Source organism: Rutilus rutilus, assembly GCF_951802725.1.
Source record: "Rutilus rutilus genome assembly, chromosome: 7".
NCBI lineage: Eukaryota > Metazoa > Chordata > Actinopteri > Cypriniformes > Leuciscidae > Rutilus > Rutilus rutilus.
In genome coordinates, this window is record NC_140221.1 from 32,432,606 (window position 1) to 32,441,913 (window position 9,308).

Genomic DNA, 9,308 nt, shown 5'->3' on the forward strand with positions numbered 1-9,308 from the left:
TGCCACAGGTTAACTCCAGTCAAAGTGTAGTAACATCTCAAAGATGATCCAAGTGAAACTGGAATGCTAAGCTATATTTTAAGGCCTTGTTTCACAAACAAGGCTGAGATAAAGCTAGGATTAGGCCTTAGTTCAATTAGGATATTTAAGTAGCTTTTATAAATGTGCCTTAGAAAAAAACATTACTGGTGTGAATCTTGATACAAAACAATGACACTGACATATTTTAAGATATGTCAGTGCAAGTTGCTTTCAGTCAAAACAGCTCAAACTTGCATTTTAGTCTGGGACTAGACTTAAGCCTTGTCTGTGAAACCAGGGGTAAGTGTCCCAGAAAAGGATGCAAATACTTATGCAATGCAATATTTTCAATTTTTTTATGTTTAATAAATTTGTTTGATAAAGTTATCATGAATCCTTTTTTTTTTTTTTTTTTTTTTGCTTTGTCATTAATGTAGATTGATGTGGGGAAAAAAGTAATTTAAAGCAGTTTAGCATAGGCTGCAACAAAACAAAATGTGGAGTACGAATACGTTCCCAAGGCACTGTATATAGGCTACAGAGGGAAAATATTGTTTTTCTCCTCCCCAAGATTTTGATGTGGTTCAAAATTGATGTAATTAGGCTTATTGGTGGATAGTTAGAAGTGACCTGAGTATCAACATTTTCCAACTCTGAAAGAGTAATACAATATTAAAAGGCAGAAGCTTTTTTGTGTCTTCTTTGTGTCTAATCGAGAGGGAATACGGCTCATTCCGGCTGCAGCTTAAAATGCTGTGTCTTTTTATCTAAGTAATGAACCCAGCGCATCTATCTCTGAGGGGATTGTGAATCGCAGCAGGCAAGGAGATAAGAAGGGATTTGGATGTTTGGGTTAAAGTCTGGATGGATCTGAGGCTGGCGTCTTTGAAATAAGCAAAGAACAATTAAAACATTAAAAAGCTGCAGGACATTCAGTTGCTTGTATTGTCATCAGTGAAATGACAAAGGTTCGTGATGGGCCCAGTGTGGTTGTAATACAAATGCCCCTGTTGGCTGCAGGTGATTTTGATCAACCGTCTTTAGAAACATTGCCCATTTCACAGCAGCTATAACTTAACTTGGCCATGGGCCGATGCCAGAACACTTTGAACAGGTGGGTATTTCTTTCTGTAAAATGAGAAAAGGAAATGTTCTTCATAACACTAAATGATCATCTTATCTGAATCTAATGAGCATTATTGTTTTAAGCATCGTTAACTGTCATCAGTGAGCATATTATAAAAGAAAACAGATTGAATATTTTGAAGCACAATTTCTTTGTAATTAGCCTTACAGTAACCTTACACACACACAACATTCACACATTTGGGGATGGAAAGATGTTTTCTTTAAATGTTTTTGAAAAAAGTATCTTTTGCTCATCAAGGCAACATTTATTTGATCAACACAGTACAAACAGTAATATCGTGAAATATTATTAAAATAGCTGTTACTCTTCTATTTTAATATATTTTTAAAATGTAATTTATTCTTATGGCAAAGCTGAATTTCAGCAGCCATTACTCCAGTCTTGAGCCATGATCCTTCAAAATCAAATCATTCGAATATGCTGATTTGGTGCTCAAGAAACATGTATTATTATTGTCAGTGAAAAAAAGGGTAACACTTTATTTTGATGGTCCCTTTTGAACATTCTACTAACTATAACTATAAAACTACATGTCAACTAACTCTCATTATTCTCTCATTAATCATAAACTCTCTCAACTCATCTCAAAAACTCATTAATCTCATATTCTGTTCCCCCTGCCCGTCTTATCACAATGGGGAGCAGGGCGTTTAGTCGCTCTGCTCCCCATCTTTGGAATTCCCTCCCTCCAGACCTTCTTACCATGGACTCATTTCACCTCTTCAAATCCAAACTCAAAACTCTTTTGTTTAGACAGTCATATTCCACCTGACCCATATCATCTCAATGTTGTCTTGCCAATTTTATTGTTTACTGTTTTAATGTCTTTATCTGCTTTGTACAGTGTCCTTGGGTGTCCTGATAAGGCGCTTTTAAATAAAATGTATTATTATTATTATTATTATTATTATTATTATTAGAGTATTAGTAGACTGTCTGCTTATTTGATAACTCTTTATTGTGATGGTCCTCCAACAGACCTTCTACTGACTATAAGTAACTTTGCAGGTACATGTCAACTTATTATAACCCTATACCAATTATGTACTAATACTCTACTAACACTCTAATGAGAGTTAGTAGACATGTAGGTGCAACGTTACTTATAGTCAACAAAATGTGTTAAAGGGACCATCAAAATAAAGTGAAACCAAAAAAAGTTGTGCTCCTTAATATTTTTGTGGAAACCATAATATAATTTTGTTTAGGAGTCTTTGATGAATAGAAAGGTTTACTGTAAGGGCATTAATTATAAAGCTAACAAGACAATAGTCTTAGTATTATATAAATACATTTTATTTAATATAAAAGATTGGCCCAGGTCAGGCTTAAACCTTGGTCTTCACGTGTCAACAGCTCTTGTGTTATCAGGTGCACAGTCCATTGTGCCACAGCTAAGCTTTGAATGGGAAAATCTTTTTTTTTCTTTAAATATCAGACTAGCTAAATATATATATATATATTTTAGCAATAAACTTTAAAAATATATATCTATTGACTATCCTGCAACAGCTGTCACCACAAGAATAACTTTTAATGTGTTCCTGAGCAAAAAACAATGTGCAAAAAAGAGGGTAATATTAAACTTAAAGGGGTGGTATAATGCCCCTTTTTACAAGATGTAAAATAAGTCTCTGGTGTCCCCAGACTGTGTATGTGAAGTTTAGCTCAAAATACCCCACAGATAATTTTTTATAGCATGTTAAATTTGTCTCTTTTTAAGGGTGAGCAAAAAACACGTAGTTTTGTTTGTGTCCCTTTAAATGCAAATTAGCTGCTGCTCCCGGCACAGAGGGCGGAGCTTCAAGAGCTCGTGTGTTAGCAACTAGCAGATATGCATTAAAATGTCAGACACCTGACTTTTATGTTCAAAAAACATAACTGACACATTGTACGTTTCGGACAATGATGGAGAGACTCAAGAAGAAGTGACAACATGTATAATGCAACAGGACGTTTCTGAATGGTTAGTTGATGAATTAATGTAGCTGATTTGAAGTTAAAGGTGCTGTAGGACATCTGGTAAAATGCTAACTTTAGCCTAATGGTACGTCCCACCCTCCCTGCAAATTGCCGTCCACAGCCACGCCTCCTGAAAGCATATGTGCATTCTATATGCATATAGGTGTGTTTGAGTTGTTTAATTAAAATATTTTTTTTTATATATATAATAGAGTTGTTTGTGGTGTAGTAAATTAAACGCAATATGCGTTACGTCACAATCGTGTTGCATTGTGGTATATGGAGCTGCCTGAAGTGTACATATGAAGTAGACTCAGAATCGAGTCAAAATCGAGGGAGCGAGGGTCTGTCCATATAAACTTCCTTTGTCCACTTCACGAAGTGGAACGCACTTCTAAATGGCGGCAGGGATTCACCCGAGGGGAAGTGCTTAGGGAAGTTGGCAAGTGCGTGTCTAAAAGTGGACTGGAACGCAGCCATTGACACATGCTATGGACCGTTCGGACCAAACGCAACGATTGAACGAACATTTTATGGTCCTACGCCTTCCACAGACGACATATATAAAAATACATTTTGACCGCTTAACAGAGTGATTGCTATCAGGATATGAGGAGACTTTCAACCAGCATAACAAAAAAAAAAATTCTGCAGAGAATCACCTTTATAGTCTATAAATCACTCGTGTGGGAACTGTTGTAAGATGCCTACAGAGTGACATGCCATTTGTGTTACTGTATTGCAATATATGTGAAAAGACAGATGCGACAGCTTGAGCAGACTTCCAAATGTGTTCTATACAACAACTCTTCCTTTTCTCATGGACTCACTCACCCCCTTTGTTGCCTGTTCCTGAGGGCGGGATTTATGTAAATTTCAGGGAACCTAATAAGATAATGAGGGTACAATCTGAACTGTAAATGAACTGCACCTGTGCCCTCCAATTCTCAGTAGACTAGCCGATTTTCTTCCCTTCTCAACTTTGCATTACCTGTGCAACTGCAAGGTTTTTATAGAAAACCTGCATCTTTAAGGTCAAAATATTTGAAACAATCGATACAGATTTTATCCTAAATTAGTGCAAAAGTGCAAGATGAAAAGTTTCATTTTTGCATTTCATATTTAGGTTTGCTGGCATTCATTCTGAGGTTTAGGAGTGTAATAGCTATTCCCTGTGCCTTGCCATTGTCCTTAGGTAATATGCCTCTCATCAGCTCCTGACAAAAAACCCATATGGTGTTATCACAGAACGAATCAGACTGGGACTGCCATGCTCCGGACGGCAGAATGAATCCAATCTCGGCAATGAATATATCATTGAGTGTCCCTGATTACTCACAAAAATGCAATGTAAGATTCTGTCACGAGTATCCAGTATGCCACACAAAGAAAATAGCTTTTCATATTCTTCAACAAGCCTGAGAGCTGTCCATTGAATGATGAGTGAGTTTCTGCTGGCAGTAATGGGATGTATCCCTGATGGACTATCAATAAGGACCTCGTGTGGATGATGAAAGAAAGAGTGACAGTGTCATGACTGACGTTCAATTTACAGTGGCTTCCAATTATTTGTACACATAATCTACATTGAAAAACTTTTTTTTTTTTTTTTTTTTTTTTATTATTATATTTATGCAATGTCTAACTCACTTTTGTATATCAGGAGTGCTGTTGGACAAAACATTAATTGCTTTTATCCATAATATTTTTGTAGAAATCATAATATACATTTTTTAGGAGTCTTTGATGAATAGAAAGGTTTACTGTAAGGACATTAATTATAAAGCTAACAAGACTTGTTAGTCTTAGTATTATATAAATACATTTTATTTTATATAAAAGATTGGCCCAGGTCAGGCTTAAACCTTGGTCTTCACGTGTCAACAGTCCACTTATGAATGCTTATGAATGCTTAAATCTGATTGGTTGATGAACGTTCTAAGGTGTGCAAATCATGAGAAACAATATTAGCGTCCAAATAGGACTTAACTGACAGTAGCCTATGCTTTCACTGGCCTTTAAAAGCTCTTTTTAATTAAATGAATAATATTGTATAATAATATAATAAAAAATCTAACAACAATCAGTGTAATGACAATTTTATTCTTTGCATGAAAACACTTGAATTAGCCTAATTGAATACTGTCTGGGTGTATTAAAACTTCAGAATTATATTCGTATAGACCTGCAACAGTGATAAGGTAAAGCTAAGAGTGGTCCAGACCAACCTTACGAAAGTGTGACTTACAGAAGATATACTTAGCGTACGAACGTGTCGGGAATCGTGCCATAACGTTAAGAGAGAGGTTAAGGAATAGGTTACTACCTACTTAGCGATAAGAACGTTTTGGGGAACCGGGCCCTGGTCAATAACAGCTGTTTTCAGCACGCCGTTTAAGTGCATGTGTCTTTAAATGATAATGAGCTTTGCTCACCCCGCCCCTCTGTTCTGTGCGTACACCGTTTTTAATAATAACATAATAACACAATAACCATAACGCGTTGTTCATTATAAACGTGGGATTATGAATTATATTGAGAACGTCGTACATAGAAAACATGCCATAATGTACCCTGAGTGTAAACAGCCGCATTCATCGTGAAGCGTGCAGCAAACGATTTGCAAAGATTAATATAAATATTAATATAAAGGTTAATAAAACGTTACACTCACTTATTCTTCTGGAGGTGCAGCAGGAACACGAATAGTTGGTACCGATCCTTTTTTCAGGAGCAGCTTCTTAGCAAAACGATTAGGTTACTGACGTAACCCAGGTTCTCTGATAACATGAAGTGAGGTATCTCACTATGGGAACGCCTCTGGGCGTGACCGATCGCGGAAGCACCAATTACACAACGTCTGCCAACCGTGGCAGACCAATCGCTGCAGCGATTAGGGAGTCCTACCTCCCTGTATATAAACCGCAGCTACCTGCCGTTTCGTCATTCTCCGCATATCTCTTCTCCGTGCGAAAAGGCAAGGAGGGCAATGTTGTGAGATACCTCACTTCATGTTATCAGAGAACCTGGGTTACGTCAGTAACCTAATCGTTCTCTTTCTAACATTCGTTCGGTATCTCACTATGGGATATAGACAACTCCCGTATTGCCGATATGCTGACGAAGCAGACTGAAGACGAGAGGGTAAAAGTGCAGTTATACCAGTAACTCAGCATCACTGACCCAGACGAGAAACAGAATGATCTGAGAAAATCCGTTCTTAGAGAACCATCCTATACCACCTGACTACTCACTCCCAGAACTGAGTGTGCCAGAGAGGGTTCTGTTACATCCAGTCTATAGAAACGAATAAATGTGTGCGGAGAGGACCAGCTGGCTGCCGCGCAAATTTCTTGAATCGAAATACCTTTAAATAGAGCCCAGGACGTAGACATTCCTCGAGTAGAATGCGCTCGTAGACCTACTGGGGGCTCTAAATTCATGCTTTTGTAACATAACACGATAGCCTCTACCACCCAGTGGGAAAGGCGTTGACGGGAGATAGGTTTTCCCTTGTAAGCGTCAGCCCACGAGACGAACAGCTGATTGCTCTTACGCAATGTGCGGGTTCTCTGTACATACATATACAGCGTACGAACCGGACATAAACAGTTTAGCCTCTCCTCCTCTGTAGATGAAAAAGGAGGTGGGTGAAAAGCCAACAAGTCCACAGGTTTTATCCTATCCGCGTGATCGTAGACCTTAGGCACGAACGCCGGGTTAGTTCTAAAAAGTACTCTTAGACCACCCGGAGCGAACTCCATACATGAGGGGTGAACTGATAAAGCATGCAGCTCACTCACCCTCTTTGCTGTTGTCAGAGCGAGTAGTAGAGCCGTCTTTAAAACGAGCAGTTTTAAGTCCATCTTATCAATGGGCTCGAAAGGGGGTTTTGAGAGCGCGTTCAGAACCACGGACAAATCCCATAGTGGGACCATTGGCTTAGATACTGGGTGCAATCTGCGTGCACCTCTCATGAATCTACAGACCAGGGGGTGTTGACCCATAGTGCCTGAATCAAAACCCACATGACATGCCGAGATAGCGGACAGATAAACCTTAACCGTGGAAAAAGCCCTGCCTTTATCCAGGAGGTCCTGAAGGAAACACAGCACGTCCGAAACAGAACACAGGAAAGAAACAATGTTCTTCTCTGCGCACCATTCCTCGAAAACTCCCCATTTGAGGTTATATAAAGAACGCGTCGAGGCAGCCCTCGCGTTCTGAATCGTCTCAATGACCCTCGGAGGTAATCCGGCTGTGCTCAGATTCACCCTCTCACGGGCCAGGCCCAGAGAGCTAGTTTCTGAGGGGAGGGATGGAAAATTTCCCCCCGTGCTTGTGAGAGAAGATCCCTGCGCACTGGTAACGGCCATGGCCGGTCGTAGAGCAGTTGCGCAATCTCCGCCACCCACAGTCTCCCCGGCCAGTAAGGCGCGATCAGAATCATCACATGTCTGCGTTCCCGAACCCTCCGTAATGTCGGCTCGATCAAGCTCAACGGCGGGAACGCGTACAGCAACACGTCTGGCCACTCGTGGGCTAGCGCATCCACACCCAATGGTGCATCGTCGCCGGCCAGGGAGAAGAACAGGGGACAGTGTGCGTCTTCGCGCGATGCGTAGAGATCTACGGCAGCCTGGCCGAATATCTCCCATAACCTGAGGACCACCTGGGGGTGGAGTCTCCACTCCCCGTACAGAGGATTCCCCCTGGATAGTAGATCCGCTCCTCTGTTCATTATTCCCGGGACATGCGTCGCGCGTAATGAGAGGAGAGACCTGCTGCTCCACGTTATTAGTTTCTCCGCTAACCTGTGAAGCATGTGAGAACGCACCCCTCCCTGCCGATTTATGTAGGCAATCACCGTTGTATTGTCTGTCCTGACCAATACGTGATGACTCTTGAGAAAATGCACAAAATGTCTCAGAGCTAGAAACACTGTCAATAGCTCTAGAAAATTGATGTGCCTCTCTCTCAGTACCGGAGACCAAACTCCTCTCACTGTTCTGCCCTCGAACACTGCGCCCCAGCCTGAGAGAGATGCATCCGTCGTCACCACTTTTCTCATTATAATAGGACCTAGAGGGCATCCTGTCCTGAGAAAAGAAGGGACTCTCCAATAACGGAGAGCGCTCGCGCATTCTGGTGAGACCCGCACTCTGCGGTTGAGGCGGCTCTTGGGGCGGATGCCTTGTGACGCTGTCCAGTTCTGAAAATCTCTCATTCGCAGTAGTCCCAGGGGAACCACTGACACAGATGAGGCCATCAGACCTAGTAGCCGAAGACACATCCTGAACGAGACTGATCTCCCTATTTGAAAAAGGGAGAGGCAGCTGTGAATCGTCTTGATGCGATCCTCTGATAGGAAAGCTCGGAACGTCACAGAATCCAGCCTGAGACCCAAGTAGACTATTTCTCGAGATGGAGAAAGACAACTCTTCGTCTGGTTTATCTTGAAACCTAATCTCTCCAGATGCGTCACAAGTGTGTGTGTGTCGCTCTCTGCCTGCCGTTGGCACGGCGCGCAGATGAGAAGATCGTCTAGATATGCTGAAACTCTGAGCCCTAATCTCCTTAATGGAGTCAGGGCCCCTTCCACACACTTGCTGAATACTCGGGGGGCTAAAGCCAGGCCAAACGGAATTCTCGTAAACTCGTATGCTGTGCCCTGATAGGCGAACCTCAGATATTTCCTGTGCGCAGGAAAAATATCTATGTGAAAATATGCGTCCTGGAGATCCACCGAGGTGAACCAGTCTCCTTGCCGAATATTTTGGCACAGCGTTTTGACAGACAGCATTTTGAATTTGTATTTTCTGAGGTGTCTGTTGAGAACCCTTAAATCCAGAATTGGACGGAGACCCCCCCCTCTTTTGGGAATCACAAAATAACGGGAGTAGAAACCCTTCTGGCTCTCTGCCGTTGGAATCACTCTTATCACTCCTTTTCTCATTAAAGAGGCTATTTCCTCCTCTAAAACCAGAGCTGCTTCCCCTTTGGCCACTGAGATTACCACTCCATTGAACAGAGGAGGTTTTACAGCGAATTGAAGCCTGTATCCCCTCTCTATAGTGGTCTGTACCCAGGGATGAACTGCGCATGCGCACCAGTTCACTGCCTGAGCAGCGAGAGGGCCTTTCCCGTCTCTGTTCACTAGAGGTGCCGCAGCACA